Source organism: Thermobia domestica, chromosome 2, assembly GCF_964235325.1.
Source record: "Thermobia domestica chromosome 2, izTheDome1.hap1.1, whole genome shotgun sequence".
NCBI classification, from domain to species: Eukaryota; Metazoa; Arthropoda; class Insecta; order Zygentoma; family Lepismatidae; genus Thermobia; species Thermobia domestica.
This window is the reverse complement of record NC_137455.1, coordinates 265,146,915-265,165,389: the sequence shown is the minus strand read 5'-3', so window position 1 is coordinate 265,165,389 and position 18,475 is coordinate 265,146,915. Positions and strand designations below refer to the sequence as shown.

The following is an 18,475-nucleotide window of genomic DNA, read 5'->3' as shown; positions in this document are numbered from 1 at the left end:
ATGAAACGCATCTGTATGTGTTCTGTGGAAAAACCTGCCAAGGATAAGAGAGGGCAGTACAAGAAAATCAACTTTTTTATATGTATGATAAACTTGTAGGTCGGAAAGGGTGCAATGAAGTGGTCAGTTTCATTAACCATTATTTAGATAATGTTTTGTCATCAGAGGTAAAGAACGTCTACTTGTTTTCTGACAAGCGTTCCGCGCAAAACAAAAACTGTGTTCTCCTACAGTCTTTTTATGTTCTCGTCAACATCGACCGAAAAATTGAGAAAAAACGTGCACCAGTACCCAGAGCCTCGGTATAACAGGTGAAACGGAAGAGGAAACGTGTGTACTTACCAAAGGGTTGGATGAGTCTTGTCTCACAAACTTCAAACAAATTTACTGTTGTTGCAGTGACACAAAACATGATATACGATCTTGCAAATAATTTTAACCCCTTGTTCAAGACCATAGTGATGAATACACAACATGTGAAAAATGTAATTTCTTCATATCGTTTCTTTTTATGAAAAATCAAATCTCATACAGTACAATGTTAGCAGTAACTTTCCAGTGTACGAAACTCATTCCATCGCAAAGTCGAGTGCTTTTTTTCCACATATCCTGACAAGTGTTTAAATCAGGGTCTTTTGCTAGTTAGATAAAACAAGTTCAAGGGTATGCAAAAACTTGCGAAAAAATACGTCCGCAGATGTTATCAGATGTATTATCAAAATATTCAGTCATGTAGCTCTTCAGAAGACGATAAATCGGATTAAAACTAAGGGATAACGTTCCTCATTATGTTTGTTACACTTATTTTCAGTTCATTTCTATTTTTGCTTTTATTCTGTATTGCTTGCACTTCAAAATGCAATAGTCACTTTAAGGCATAGGCGCCGACTTTGGGGGGGCAGGGCACTTTTGGCCCCCCAATATTTAAAGGTGGGGTCCTCGCCCCCCAATATAATCCAGTTGAGGAAAAATTACCAAAGAGGAGCAAGAATTTCTGTCGTAAATTACAGGTACTTTAATTCAATATTAGGAACAGCCTTATTCGATAAAAAGCACCGTTTCAAATCGGCTTTTAACCTTTTTAGGATTTCCACTTTTTGAGGTAAATTTTACTTTCACTCAAACAGCTGCTGCTTCCTTACTATTTATCGTAGGGTCGTGGTTCATACCTCGTTTTTCTCAGAATAGATCATACTTTCCAACGGCACCACTCTCTTGTCCGTATTATACACCAGAAATAAGAAAATTGAAAAAAAATCATGAGATTTTTCGAAAAAAATCGAAATTTTTGTGCCCCTCTGGCCCGGGCCTGGGTTCACGTAGGGATTTGAATCTTTAAAAAAAATCTTGTTATATACATAATAGGTGCGCAAAATGTCGTTCTTGTATCTTGAAAACTGAGGTCGGGAGAAATTTTTGAAAGTCTGAAGGTGACCCATCTTTTCATATATGTGTATAAATAGAGGAAGTTCGTGTATTATGGAATAGTCGGATAATATGGAATACCTCATTAGCTCGCCTGTGATGTGTTGCTTCCAAGCGGAGAGGAAAGAAACTACAAACTACTACTTCACGTCCCCATGATGCTCTACAGTCAGTCTCCATGTGATTGCAACATTCGTTGTGTTGGTAGACGTGAAAATCTGATTTCTTATTCAGGAATACTTTTACAGGTAAGTGGTTTACAACCTGTATTTTCCTATTGAAATGTAATAGAACAACAATTCTTTATTTACTATGACGTTGGATATACAGAGTGGTAGTTTGATAAGCGCCATTATCCTATACGCCTTCGAATGCGTTTAACAGCTCTTCCGTTTCCAAGCTGGCGTGGAGGGCAATACGGAATACCCACAAGAAAAGCATGGTATTCTGTATTCCGTATGGTATTCCGATTACAAAAATATCTATCGGTATTGGGCAATTAAACATACATTTATGATGACAACAATGCTAAGTGTATTTTTTATTACAGCAAATTGTCTGATGATACAAGGGGTGAGCTTGGGTCCAGCGTTCATCATATTCAATGTGAGCACACAATGACCGTGCCGACCCTGAAGCAGAGTATTATATTTATGACTTTTGCAAGTAATCACAATTAGTTATGGCTTGGCATTCAGAATTTTCATATATTGTCACTATATTCATTGTACGTTCAACAGAAAACTTTTTTCTTTTCTATACAGCATTTGTATTCCATATTACCCGACTATTTCATATTACCCTCCAAAGTTGTTTCTTTACAAATTATACATTTTACCCACCCCTGTAACGAAACATCTTTATCAAGATATACATAAATAAAGCCAAATATGTAAGACGTATACTTGTTTTCCTTTTTGTTTCAATGTGCAAATATTAACTGAGTTACAAGCGAAACAAAAATGGTATTCCATAATACCCGAACTTCCTCTATATATACCTAGGTATAAAATATTTTTTAAAAATGTACTGCGTTATTCCTATTTAGCCTAGAGTCATGGTTGAAACGCCATTTTCTTCAGTATAATAAGCCCTTTCCAACGGTATCACTCACATGTCCGTATCATACACCTAAACCAGATAATTAGGGAAAAACTCGGAAGTATTTTTGCAAATCCGACAAAAACATTTTGCCCCTCTGGCCTAGGCCTGGGTTGACGTAGGGATCTGATTTTTTTTCTAAAAATACATTGTTATGTACATAATACGTGTGCAAAATTCCAATCTTGTATCTTAAAACCAAAGGGCAGAAAAATTGTTGAAAGTCTGAATTTAGGCTCTCTCTTTATACACACACATACGTATATACTTATTATAAAAATTTACTGCGTCATTACTATTTAGGCTAGAGTCATAGCTTAAACGTTATTTTCTTTAGTATAACAAGCCCTTTCCAACGACGCCACACACATGTACATATCGTATTCCTGAACCGGAAAAATCGGGAAAACTGATTTTTTTTTAAATCAGCCCCTCGGAACATTTGCGGCCCTAGTGCCCGGACTCGGCTTCACGTAGAGATCTCAGAAAAATTTGAGAAATATCCAAAGTACATACAAATCCAATCTGATATCGTGAAAACTACAGGCGTGAAAAATTTTTGAAATTTGCCTTAAGAAAAAGTAAAAAGTCACGCCCTTCCCCACTCACTTGACGCAGCCAAGTTGACTATCTGGTTGCAAAACGCACCTGGGGTGTTCTTTGATCCATCCTTGACTTGACTAATAAAAAAACGACTTAAGCACCTGTTATAGAACCTAAATAAGAGGTCAAAGACCATAGTACGTCATGGTAATAAAAGTTACCAAAAATCCTAAAAAGAGTTTATAGAGCACTGAAGCTTCAACCAACACTATGGTAACACTGATATGAGAAGTGAAGACCAATTTGATGCAGTAAAGTTCCCAGAATTTGAACTTGAATTTGTTTTAATGCATTCACACAAATTTGACTTAGGTCATGAATTTAGCAGCGGAGCGGATACAGCAGACCGAGATGTGGAGAGAAGGGGGCGGGGGCCTTTATCCAGCAGTTGGTAGAAAACGGCTGAATATGATTATATATTTATTCACTGTTTTGCCCCCCCCCCCCCCAATATTTTCTTCAAGTCGGCGCCTATGCTTTAAGGTACACTCACGAGCAAACACAAACGAGAATAAGTGACCGTAATAATGAGAATTCGTGTTTTAACGGAGAATTCCTCAATTTTCACACACACACACACACACACACACACACATATATATATATATATATATATATATATATATATATATATATATATATATATATATATATATATATATATATATATATATATATATATATATATATATATATATATGATCTCGAACTCTTCTTCACATTATGGGGAATTTTTCCGCGTTTTTCATTTTTAGTGACTGCACCGAAAAGTGACAGTTACATTGTTAACAGCCTAACCACTTAGTGATTATGTTGGCAATTACTGTACTAAGGAAGAAAATTTAAGAGAAAAATGATTTTATGTTGAATAAACAAGTACGTATTTTTGAAATAGACAATATAATGTTAAATATTTTGGTTCCCAAATCATTCCAGTTCCCCATATTCACACCTGTTTTGTGGGAGTAACAATATTAGAAGGAAAGGTCATGCCTACATAAAAGATTTATGTAATCAACATACAGTTATGTGACAGAGTCACTGTGGTATCCATGAATATTTGAATTTCCTTGGGACGTTGTTTGTGTTTCCTATCTCCTCCCAGATTTTACTGTACTTTTTGAATGATGGTTTATTTAACAAGCTATTTAATTTTCTGTGTTCAATAGCGAGTTTGTAATTTCGTCCCCATATAACACAAAAAGCCTCATGTTTTCCCTCAGAAACAACAAAGCCCCGTTTTTCCTAATTTCCGATCAAATGTAATTAGGCACATTATTGTTTCTCTAGCGAAGAGCTTTATGAAATATGGCGTCCATTTTATTCAGCTGCTGGAAGATTTACACTACCATAATCTAATTTTCCCTAGAAACCGGTCACATAATTTTGACGTGTTTATATTTGCAAATAGTTCATGTAGTTACCTTCTCTTTGAAGATATTGCATGTAGTTACCTTCTCTTTGACAGATATTGCATGTAGTTAACTTCTCTTTGATATATATTGCATGACTAGTAATTTAGGGAAACTTTTTTCATTCAAAGAAGGCGTTTATCCCTTATCTATAATCCTTTTCTCGTACACACAGAGAACTAACGTTAAGTATTTTATGTCGTCTCTACGTTGCCCTACTTTTGAAATGACGGAATACGTACCTTCCTGTTTTGACATCTCTATCAACGTTTCAGATCTATAGAAGTAGTCATAGACTTTTCAATCAAGTTTTTGTTGACATTTTGACCTGCTATTCTGTTGCACAAGTGTAGACAAGTCGAGACTTCCTATAGCTTATTTCACTTTAACAACTCTGAAACGATACATAAGCTGATCCACCTTGTTATTTGAAAATTATGATTAGGACTCGTCTGAAATTCTAGAACATGTTGTTTTCTATATCTTAATGCATTGTGCATTTTTAAAATGATGAAATACTTGTTTTCCTGTTTCACATCTGTCTCACTATTTCACATTTATAAATGTGACCATAGGCTTTTCAGTGCAGATTGTTTCCATTTTGACCCACCGTCATTTTGCACAGGGCTTCTATTTAACAACATTCTATTGGACCCGTCTGGGACCCTGCAGGGAACACTGGGGACGAAAATATTCTTTCAAAACGTCTGCCAACAAACATAAGGGTATACGTGGTAACTTATTTTTCCATCTACCACACGGTTTCCGGAAAAATTATTCGGAGTCACGCTTTGTGGACGCCTGCACTAATCTAGGCAAATTTGTTTGTTATTTCGAAGTTGGCCATTGATCCCTGCAACCCTTCTCTCGCAGGAATGACAAAACACGTATTTCCTACTTTGAAGTCATCTTGGATCAGCAGAATTTTGTTTCTTTGATGTGGCTCTTTGAGTCAAGGGGCTTTTTTTTTTCTTTTGAAAAGGGTCCCTTTGCCTCTTAACCTATTTTCCGAAAGAAATAAAAATATGTGTCGATTTATTTTCGGTTTGTTATATATTTGCCAAGTTTGAAGGAAATCGAATGATGAGAAACCCTTGTGAAACTATCTCCTTTACACTTTCACATTTTGGATTTGACGGGATTTTGCCTCAAAGTCTTCCATTCCACAATATTATACCGAAGTTGAATGACCCCCAGTTCCATATGGGATTGATGATCACAATCTCCATACCAGGTAAATTGTTTATCCTTCCTATGATAATCTGACACCAATGACATAAAAATCCTTCTCCTTCGTTAATAAATCCAGGTGAGTTATGCCGTTCCAGCACATGCATGTTTCAAGAAAAAGAAAAGGTTACAGCAAAACATTGCCTGATGGAAAGATTTTGATTCCTCTATTGAATTCAAGCGGATGAACTGTATCAGACTTAGCATTAAGTCTTTTGTGAAAAAAATCATATTTATCAGTGAAATAACTTTATGCTACTTATCGCAAAGTTTAACTTTTCGTTGCATTGACGCAAACTACTATTGAGTGACGTCCCAAATCATACTGTTGTGTGTTCTAATTGTCATAATAATATCAGGAGCCTAGCAACACTGTTTTCTTGTAAACATTACTTTAGAAATTACAACTGGCATCAGTGATCATTCGACATGGCAGAAAATGAGAGGAAAAAAATGTGAGTATTTCAGAGTTTCGTGTGTGGTTGACTGTTATACAGTTATTAAGTGTAATGTCTTAGAGCGTACTTAATACAAAATTGAAATTCAGATACGACTTTCAGTGTGCGTATATAAATCTCTGTAGGACTTATACTGTGTAAATAATGAGCTTACCTAATACCATAACTCTGTTGACAAGTGTTTTTCTACAGTTAAAATATTTTGTCGTATTTGAACATGTAATTAATTAAACAATGGATAAACGGATTAAATTTGTTAGAGCTTCTCGGTCTTCGGGTTTTAATAATGTATTGAGTGACCGGACGTAACATTTCTTGCGGTAAAACGACCTATAATGAAATTCCCATTCTTATTTATTGAGTGACTTATTTTAATTGCCTTACTTTCCGTCATTTGACTTCGGGTTAACTTTACAATGCCCGCTCCAGCAGGTATACTAGACGATGTTCAGCAGTAGGGATCCAGAATAATTTTCGAAAAAATGTTAGAATGTCGATTATTTCTATTAATTATTTCGGTTAGGTTAGAGCATTACACAAGCAGATGGTTCTACCAAATTTTCACACATTTATCGCATTTTAAGGTTTCTTTTTGAAGGACATACACTAAAATGAGGAGCTAGTGCGTAAACTACTAACCAACTTGTGCTAGATGACCACTAAAAAGCACGATTTCTATTTAGCCGAGTCAGGGCAGGAGCGCGGCAGAGGGGCCCGAGCGGAGCGAAGGGGTGCGTCCGTATGGAGCGAGCGCGTCAGCGATGCGGGGCATATGATAAATGAGGATAGTGGAAAAATAGATAAAATATCAGCAATAATTTTCATCTTCGAAACACTTAAATAATTGTAATAATTCTTACCTTTAAAGTGGCTTCACTGGTTTCCCGGCCCGGTTCGAGGAGAAGTTCGTCAGTTTTGAATTTTTACTTCTTTTCCACACTTCGCACTGTTGGTTTTAGGTTTCAACATACCATGACGCTGCAGAAACTTTATAATATGACGCTCTTTATCACACAATTCTTTGTAATAAAATCGTATGTTTGCATGATATCCATCGCAAACGTCCATTGCTAACACGAAGAGAACATTCCCACCGTTTATTTCCACCTCCTTGTATTCTTCCGCTTCAGTAAATAGTTACACTTAGAATACGTTCACTACCATTGAAAATGTATTTCAATATGATATCTAATGACAGAAATTACTTATATTCACACTCTACTTCTTTTACGAAAAGTGTTTCACATCGTATTTTGCCTATAAATTTTGTTTTTGGTAGAACCGTCTGCTCGAGTGAACCCTAGATTAGATTTGGTTATGTTAGGTGTAAGTACTTGTCTTTTTCATTTCTCCTGCAAATTTTCTATTTTTTACTTACTTCTAAACCCTTTCTGCTAAATATTTACCGGTATACTCATTCAGAAACGAGAAATTACACTCTATTAATTTGAGAATGGATCAAAACTTCCCTAAATTTAAGCTAGCCCGTTTCTGCCCCTACCCTACTTATCTCTGTTTTACTCTACTCCATCACACTATATTCTAATATACCCTTTTAAAGCGACCCTGCTTATTGATGCAAGCTTCAAATTTTTCAGTATACAAGAAAATGTAAGCTCACGCGGGGGACCCGGGTTCTATTTCAGGCTGACGCTAATGTTCGGATCCTACAGTAGACCTATAGGTTCACATCTCATATAGCCGTGCTGCTGAAAAGACAAAAAACCCGAATTGCCATACCACTAAGGCTAATGTAGTTTAAACTGTGGTATTGCTAATCACTGCTAGAAATAAATGAGATAATTTTCTTAGAAGGGAACCAGAAACAACATAACATACCGGTTCTTTTAACCGAAGGAACCTTAAGCAAATTGATATTTTAGCAAATTAAAGTAGTAAACAACGTAGCATAGCCACGTTAATCTTCCGCAGATGGCACTTTACAGCTGTTAAAGCATCGTAAGTTGCGCACTAGTGAAAAATAACGAAAACATTGAATCCTTACCTTCTCATATTTCCAACCAACACTATATAGGCCTAACGCCCTACTACTGTTATATAAATAAACTTTCGGAGGAAAATTAGCCCTTTGTGGAACTCATGGTACAATTTGTACCATACGGGTGTTTCATGGTACACCTTGTCTCAAAAAGGTTGAGCGCATTCTTTATTGGTGTTTTGAGGCAAAAAGTTTCTAAGTCCAGCTTCGGGTATCTTCGGAAAAAAGTAAACCAGGTTCGAACCTCCAAGCCAGCCTTTCCAATCGGGAAAAAGGTTTGCAGATGTGTTTTTCTTCTTTTAAATATAATAAGACTTGTTACCAAGTGTAGAAAAAAAAGCAACATTGATTGAAATACTTGATACAATATTTCGAAACCTTGTATTAATGTCAGCACTGCTTGTTTGTCATTTAGCTCTCCATACGTAATTGAACAATTAGATACGTAAACGAATCTTTCCATATGTAAAAGAATGCTCAAAGTTAAGACATAGAACATAATTATCGCCTGAGTACTAAAATAAAAGTCAAAGTAGAACAAAAACAGCGTTTGTAGTGGATATGAATGGCATAATTATCTTTAGAACCGTTATATATGTTTCGCTAGAAGCATGCTTCCGAAAGTCATTGTGTTAGCTCACTGGTAAGCTGTCGGATTTCAAATCTGAAGGTTACGAGTTCAATCCCCATCTGGGGTACTGTTGTTTTTTATGAAATTGTATTTTCCACAATGAATGAAAAATTATATAAAATAATTACATTAAAACACACCAGTTGTATCTATATAACATAATCATTGCAGAACATAGTAATTATTATGTTTAAAATATAATATCTGAGATAGGTAGGTGTTCACAGTAGGTCGGTATTATATATGAGAATGTTAAATACAAGTTAGGAAAATCGTTCAATAGCAATAAATAAATTATGTAGTGTATTTATTTGCAGCTACTTGTCACACAGATCTAGCTTCCCAATATTCTCATTACAGCATGTCATTTACATTCGTGAAATACAGTATATTCCTACGGATATAGAAAGTGTATAAACAGAGTATCCAAAGTCGGATCCTGCTTCAAGACACACTAATTTTTCCCGATCCCCTTAACGTCACGGGAAGAAACACAAATTCTCTTTAGAACGGAATGTCGTTACTTAGAGTCTCATTCGAATACGTTGAATATGCTTTTGTATATTCATCGCTCTCTCTCTCTCTCTCTCTCTCTCGCTTTGTTTATGTGTGTGTGTGTTGCGGAATATCCCAAGTTGAATACAACATTTGCAAAGTATATGAGCATCATTGTCATCGAATACCAGAAATTGAAAGTCGTGTTTGGGTTGCGTGTTCATGTTAGCTCACTGGTAGAGTACGGGGTTGGCAATGAAGAGGTCTTGAGTTCAAAGCCTGCAGCGATTTATCTTTTTTTTTTGTTGTTGTTAGTAGAATTGCACTGAATTCGGATACAAGGAGTGGTTTACTTCTAGAAATATTTTCAGAAGCGTTTTTGAAAAGAGCTGTTTTCGGGAGTTAGGGCGTGGACATTAATATTGTGCCCAAGACCCTTCTGAATTTATTACACGCCTCATTCTTCTGGGCATGGAATCTATTAAATGGGTGACAAATCTATCTCCTTCCCCTACCTCCAGCCATGCTCCGGAAACAAGATGCCACAGGTCATCCTGAGTTCTTGGTGGATCTGCCTCAGGTCAACTGTCCCTTAGAGTGCGCTTCACCTCTGCCCACATATTTTCCATGAGATTGAGGTCTGCTCCACGAGGCGACCAGTCAATTAAATCAATCTCAGGCTACACTGCGAACCATTCCTGAACCACACGGGAAGTATGTATTGGCGACTGGTCGTGCTGGAACTGAATTACACCATCAGGCTGTAATACTCGTACAGATGGCACCATGATATTACTCATAATGTCTAAGTACTGAGCACTGTCCAGATGTCCTTCAATTCTGTGAAGCTGTCCTGCTCCGCGACTGGAAATCCATTCCCAACATAAAATAGATACACGGCCACTGCGATTGCAAGCAGCCACATATCCAGGGTCATATTGGGTGCCTCTCGGACGATACACAAAACGGCGTCCCTCATTTGATGTTGTGAATATGGATTCATCTGAGAAAACTACGTTTTCCCAATTGCGACCCACATTCGCCTGTGCAAACGCGAGACGGTAAATTTTGTGGTCGTCTGAGAGTTTTCCTTCACGGCAGCAACACGGCCATGTAACCCAGCATGATGAAGCCTTCGCAGAGCTGTATGCAGATACCAGCAGCAGATACCAGATCACGATATTCTTCTCTCCTCATCAGGCAGAACTTGTCCAAGTCTTCGTTACAGAAAACCAGTTGCAAAGACTTGTCGCATGATCATTCTATTATTTGGTCAAGAAGTTGTGGGATCAGATACGTTAATGACGTCTTCAATGAAGGAGTTTAACATCCATCTTGAACCAGCACCTTCGTCGTTGGGAATATAGATATCACAGTTACTGAATCCACTGTCAGTGCCGGGCGCCGAAAAAAGGAGGCACGAATTTCGGAGGAAGTGTGTTACTCATGTTAGGAAGGTGCATGTGCACATGTATAAAATAGAAGGAAAAACGTAATAAAATGTGCTCAAAATCAAGGAAAGGCAGGGTTTACTTTTGAAAATTTTATTGAGCTTCGTGCCAACCATGGTGGCGATTCGCAGTTAGTCTGTCGACCTCACTCATATGTACGGAAACGTCGTATACTCTCGTCCCGGGCGCTAATTTTCCATGCCACGGTACTGTTCACTATAAGCAAGAAATGGATTCTACTATTATAGAAATAGGTATGTTAAAAATCCCACACAAGCTTATTATAAAACAAATTATAAAAGGGTCACTGGCAAGAGGATGTGATAAAAGAGGATCGTGATAGGAACTAGATTGAGAATCACTGGCCTAGAGTAATTTTAACCACATTTCTTATAGTCTGAAAAAGAGTGCTGTTGGGTTACCTATGGCGAATAGGAGGGGGATACATATAAAAGATTGCTAGAAAATGATCGATATTAGTGTCGAATTCATAGTTTTCGGGGTCGCTTAGAGAAATAGTGTGACTTTCGATTTCGCTTAACTCCGATTAAGCTCTCATTAGTAGGGATGGACACGAGCGACTTTTCTTTGAAACTCGACTCGACTAGAAACAGACATCTTTAAGGTCTACTCTAGGAATCGGCGCGAAATATTTCCTTCAACTCGACTCGGATTAGAGTCGAGTCGAACCAAAACGAGCCAAATACTGTGCGTAGTCCTACCGAGACAATACATAGACAATATAATTATTCTAATATCAATTATACTACTATTACTACAAATAATAATAATAATAATAAGTCGGTAGTCATGAAGTCTACAAGGCAAAGACATCGTTCATTACTCTAAGCTGTAAGCGTCGGTGGACTACAGATGGTCAACTATTGACCTCTCGCCAAAAATTGGTGGTCCCGCAGCGACGATCCGCGGTGGCCCCAGTTCCATTTTGAAAATTTTACTACCATTGGTAGAGACGCGATGAAGCGCCAACGAACCACAAAATTACTCTCCCAAAATATGTTAAATTGCCTATATGTGTGATTTGTTTATATAGGTGAGTCAAAAAAACACTAAACAAATACCCCGTGGTGGACGCGAACTATCCATATTACGATTGCTAGGGACGTGTTTCTTCTGACTTTCCCACGGAAATGGTCATAAAAAGCTTGCTTGTTGAAGGATAAATCATTGAGGTCTTAATTTAGCCAATCAGAAAAACCCCTACATCTCGAGTTCTAGGAGGTGGTACCGTGAACCATTTCAGATTTATTGCTTTCTGGTGCTGAATTTCAGCTCTTAGTTCAACGGCTTGTGAGATACGCAATTTTTCGCAAAAATTCGGACTTCTACTCCCCCCTAAGGATATGTATTATAATTGTTAGGTTTGTTTATTTTTGCTACCTTCAGTGAAGCAAAGTATTACTTTAATTAACTTCTCAAATCTACTAGAGTTTACAAATGAATTATACCACTTTCTTTTCACTGTCAACCTTTAATTGACTTAAACCAATACACTCAATTAAACAGGAGCCTTTCTGAATCCCAAAAACTATAACAATAACTATAATCCCACTTGGCATTACCATAAGCCACTAAAATATGAAAAGCCACTCTTGGCTCATCAATCTAACATAACAGTGTCCACTCTCGGATCTTCAACCTTATTATCAACAGCCACGCTTGGCACATAAATCCTAAAATATCAATTGCCACACTGGATCTAACTTTCCTTAACATACAAAAGACTTCAGCCACTTATGGCTCCATTTCTGCATCAACACGATTACACATTATTTATTTCTACATATTAACATCCTTCATTTGTTGTTTCTATTTTCCAACACTTTGTCCGATTATTCAAAATCAACACCATGTCCGGCTAACTAATATAACCTAACACTCTCCCGGTATTGCCAAAAACAAATTGTCAAAAGCACAGTCTCATCCCAATATTCTCCCGGGGATTACCGAAATACAACAGCAAAAGAATTCAAGGTCTACATAACTATAACAAAAGATTCTCTCTAATTCACGGCTACAGTCCATCATTCACGACCCGCTCGGGAGAGTAATACTCCCGGAAGTACGTTTTTCCGCGCGCTACTCTAGACAGCTGTTTTACGCGCTATCCTAGCCAGTTATTTTAAGTTGGTCACAAAATTTATATCATGAAGTACAAGGGGAACAAAACGACCCTATATCATGGAGTACAAGGGCATAAGTACTACAACTACTTATCTGCATAAAAATAAATAAATCACTTTTTTAAGTATTATTTTCATATTATTTTAATTTAATAAGTGTTATAAAAATGTAAAAAATGTAAAAAAAACTCCTCGGGCGGGGTTTGAACTCGCGCCAAAAGAGGATTTTATTACTAGCATATAGCGCTAGCGCACTCGGCCACGGAGGCCGACAGCAGCAAGCGTTTGTTGTCTGCTATTTGAATGCAACGTGGCAAGAAGTGGATAACTCCAACCAATCAGAAATGTGTTTCTCGTTTCTACTTCCGGGAGCATTACTCTCCCGAGCTAGTCCTCATCATTCCATCATTTGATTTCTTTCTTTTCTTTTTCAACCTCTGTTCAAGTTCATTAATCTTGCCCCTCATCTTCTGCATCTTCCGATCTCTGCACATAAGCTCGGTAAACATACACACTTTTGCTCTCGTCGTTCCCAATAACTACATATTTCTCCGCCCCTTCATCCCTAACTTAAAAATAAAACTTAATTCGAATATGCTTAATTAGTGAATTTATTACAGTTAAATACCATTCACTAGATGCTACAGCTACAACTACGTAACAAAAAAATAACAAACGTGAAACATGTTCTGAATTATTTTTTGGATTTCTAACGTTATTATTGAACATATTACAATAGTAAAAGAGGATTGTTCATGAAATAGTATATTTACTCTTGATTTTTAACTTTTTCATAAGGAAAAAATTAGGACATTATTCAAATTTTAAACTTCGCACGCTACAAATATGTTGCCCTCTAGGCAATGGGACTAATGTGAAATGTGGACTAATGTGAACTAATGGAAAATGTGGCACTGTTAGCGGCGCTGAAAACTTATGATTCGATTCTAATATCGGTTGATGTCGATATTTTTATGTCGCTACGTAACCACCCTGGGTGCTAATGGGAGCTTAATTGGACTTGAGTTGAAAGTAGAACTATTCACCTAAGCGACCACGAAACTATGGATTCGATACTAATAATATCGACCCGTTTCTAGCATTTTTGATATGTAGCCCAACAGTACTCTTTTCCAGACTGTAAGAAATATAGTTAAAATTGCTCTAGATATATCAGAATTATGTTGAAACACACACATACGGCCACTTTTATATTCTGTATAAATAGAGAGTGAGCGAGCGAGCGAGAGAGAGCGACTCAAGGCATCACCACTTCCACATTGCAAAAGCATATATCAGGAATTGACATAGGCGGAACTACAGAGGGTCCAGGGGGTGCCGGCTCCCCCTTGAAGCAAAGCTGGTCCTCCCCAGAATTTTTATACTGGATGAAAATAATGTTATTAATTTACCTCAATTACGCATAACAACTTTAATGATGCTTGCATTCGACATGTTTAATAGTGTCTATATTCGTCCGCCTATCGACTTTTTTTCTTTTTTTTTTTAATATGGATCTATGGTCTTGTGCCTGAATGTAATAAAATACCTGGACCAATGTGATAGTGGGCAGTATAGCGACCTCTCGACTTGCGCTGTATGCGATTTTTTTTATTTGATAGCTTCATTAATCTAAATTATTTTTGTATTCTTTCAAGTAATTCACTTATTGAGGTAGTATTTTTTCTTCTTTATATATGTGTGATAGATCAGTCTTATTGTTATTATTTTATTTATAGCATACTGTAGTAATGTTTGAACAGTTACGATTCTCAGAGCAAATTATTAAGGTACACCCAAAAAAAAAAAAAAAAAAAAAAAAAACAGAAGGGAAAGAAAAAAGAAGCCGAATTCTTGAACTGCTAAACTGAAGCAATTACGCATATAATACCCATTCAAAAGTCACTATTCAATATCGTTTGTTGCTTTTCCTCCTCCTTCTTAGTATTAGTATTAGTATTATTTATGAACTAAAGTTTGTAGTTACATTCTTAAGGTATAAACTGTAATCAGGTGCACACCCAGAAATTTTTGTTCAGAGTGTCGAAAGTTGGGAGGGGTACAATATTCCAAGACACAGACACGGCGTTATTCTGCGTCCGAACCATAAATAATTTCCAAGTAGCGTAAGTTGTGCACCACATGAACAATTTTTAGATTTTGCTTTCGAAAAGGGAGTGTATTTGTGCTATGCTAAAGAAAAAAAATATGTTCCTGATAACCTGATATTTTAGTTTCATGCTGTAAAAGTTACATGGGTATCGCAGCAATAACAAGCAGTGTTCGTAGTTTGAGGGAAATTTCCCTAATCTAGAGAAATTCTTGTGCTTACTGATTACCCAATATAAATATTTAAATTTTTCTTTGTTCTTCGGAAATAAACCAATAATAATTTCACTGTTAAGTCAAGTATAGTTTTATTAAGGAAGTGCACATATGTATGTCAAGTCACTAAGATTTCATGCGGTCCAAATTGGGTGGACTTTCCATGAGTGCTCCCTGGTACAGACAAAACACAATCATTAAATATATATATATATATATATATATATATATATATTGAGGGTTCGGGTCCGGTGGACCTCTTCGTGGGTGTTCCCTGGCTCTAATGATATTTCCCAACGGTTGACGCTAACGATGTAACTACAACAATATGCTTAAAAGCTCATAATGTAATTCAGGAATATTACAAGTGTTAATATATTTTTTCTCTCTCTCAAAATATTGTGATTAATATTATTATCAATCAATTCTGCTGGTTGAATCTTTGTTTCATTAAATGTTTGTTGTTTTAATTTTTACAATCACATCTGCTTGTCCATCAGGGCCACTTATCATACGTTCTCCCGAAAATTGTAAGGTGTGTAATTCAATATTTAATTGAAAAGATAATGGGAAACATCTTTTATAGGAAAACGGGTCCCTCAAGTCCGTCTACATGTCTTCTCCTCTCGTATTGTTGATCTGCTTCACTCTAATTGTATTTTTTTTTTAAATATTTAAGTCGTTCGGGAAGTTTGCCAACTATATTTCTACCACTGTTTTCTATATCATTGTTTCTGTTTTTTAGTTAAAAATGTTTTGTGTATAAAAGTTGATTGTATTTCTTTGTTCGCAAAGATTTATGTAATTAAACTGCAACATTAGAAAACGACAATGAAAAAAATTTACACTTTACTTTAAATACATAAATGAATAAACATTAGCCCATGACTGATTTTTAAAAAGTTGTAACTTTAAATTATGTCACTGCTTGTATATTTATTTGTGTTTCTATAAGATGTAAGAGCAGGGGTAAAAGTAAAGGGGAACGCGGGAGGACACCGTCCTCCCACTTCCAAAACTATATACGGCGCCCCTCCAATTCCTAAAAAATGCAATGGGCAAAAATAGGCATGGGAGACGGCGTGACGTCATTCGTCCCCCTATCGTTTCAGACCCACTTTTACCCCTGTGTAAGAGTAAACAGAGAGCATGACAGTTAACGTTTACGAATAATGTATTTTCGCTCAGAATTGCTCGAGTAAAACAGTAATAGAACATTATGAATTTCCATAATTAGATTTTAGGTAGTTATATAGTAGCATCAGAATATAGGGAATATTTTTTAGCAAATTTCTGAAAAATAAATTTTCACTGAAATGTTACACGACAGTGTTGTGTTAGAACTAAATAACTTTGTGTTGATAATGAGTGCGGGGTAAGAAATACCATATATAACATCATGACAAGGTCTTCTAAAAAATTCTTCTAATTTTTCAGAACAAATGGACCATGCCCCCCCTAGGAAAATATCCTAGTTACGCCAATGGGAATTGAATTGAAAATCTATGTAAAAATTTTCTGCTGTGGTATGCTTCATAAGGACAATTCCAGTCTGCTCACGTGACCTTTGGGGTTCATGAATTTCTTGCGAGCGTTGCGACTTTGGATTCTCTGTTTATACCCTCTCTTTATGCATCGAATATTTTTTTCAAGAACATAAATGATATTCATTGAGCATAGATGATATTCATTGAACATAATGTGAATATTGAGAAGTATCCACTATATGACAAATAGCTGCAAATAAGTACAATACATAATTTATTTATTGCTATTGAACGATTTTCCTAACTTGTATTTAACATTCTCATATATAATACCGACCTACTGTGAATACCTACCTATCTCAGATGTTATATTTTAAACATAATAATTACTATGTTCTGCAATGATTATGTTATATATATACAACTGATGTATTTTAATGTAATTATTTTATATAATTTTTCATTCATTGCGGAAAATACAATTTCATAAAAAAACATCAGTACCCCAGATGGGGATTGAACTCGTAACCTTCAGATTTGAAATCCGACAGCTTACCAGTGAGCTAATACAATAACTTTCGGAAGCATGCTTCTAGCGAAACATATATAACGGTTCTAAAGATAATTATGCCATTCATATCCACTACAAACGCTGTTTTTGTTCTACTTTGACTTTTATTTTAGTACTCAGGCGATAATTATGCTCTATGTCTTAACTTTGAGCATTCTTTTACATATGGAAAGATTCGTTTACGTATCTAATTGTTCAATTACGTATGGAGAGCTAAATGACAAACAAGCAGTGCTGACATTAATACAAAGTTTCGAAATATTGAATCATTAAGTACTTCAATCAATGTTGCTTTTTTTCTACACTTGGTAACAAGTCTTATTATATTTAAAAGAAGAAAAACACATCTGCAAACCTTTTTCCCGATTGGAAAGGCTGGCTTGGAGGTTCGAACCTGGTTTACTTTTTTCCGAAGATACCCGAAGCTGGACTTAGAAAATTTTTGCCTCAAAACACCAATAAAGAATGCGCTCAACCTTTTTGAGACAAGGTGTACATGTTTTTGTTTTTTGTTTTTCAAGTCCAGAGGCATTGTAGAAGACCTTACGTATGGTTTCACACCTTCCTGCGTCGAGACATAGGACGTGATGACGTCATAATTTTAAAATATATATTTTCTTTTATTAAGCCTATGTTCATTATTTTTGGCAGGCTTATTTTTGCACGTAGAAGATTCAAATTTTGCACAAACATTCAGTCCACCGAGTAGTATTTACCAGAATTTTTTTTTCAGATTTCTGCGTTAAAACAGGAGAGGATTCAGAGGGGCAAAAGTTGAAAAAGGGATATTTTTACCAAAAAATCCCTTTCTTCGGGATTTTCCCGCTTTAGATACATGGTGGAGACATGTGAATGGTACCGCCTGAAAGGCAGTTCTGTTCTGAAGAGAATGATGTGCAAACCATGATCCTAGGGTATTTAGGGATGTCTCAGGGAATTTTTACAAAATATCCTTCTGTATACGGGAATATGGGACATTGTCGGTATATATATATATATATATATATATATATATATATATTTTCTTTTTTTGGCGGGCTTACTTTTGCACCTAGAAGATTGAAATTGTGTATAAACATTCAGCCCACCTGTTAGTATTTATCAGATTTTTTTAAGATCTCTGCGTTAAAACAGGGGGGTCCA

The 18,475-nt window shown here is 36.2% G+C and overlaps 1 protein-coding gene across 2 annotated transcripts in view; it reads left to right on the top strand.

Moving 5' to 3' along the window:
- The first annotated feature begins 6,099 nt into the window (after positions 1 to 6,099).
- Positions 6,100 to 18,475, top strand: part of LOC145678468 (uncharacterized) — a 38,621-nt gene continuing 26,245 nt past the window's right edge. Inside the window, exon 1 of one of the 2 annotated variants that reach the window (XM_081748634.1) lies at positions 6,100 to 6,226. The gene's annotated coding sequence lies outside the window, so the exon portion shown is untranslated. The other variant, XM_081748635.1, reaches the window with a different exon arrangement.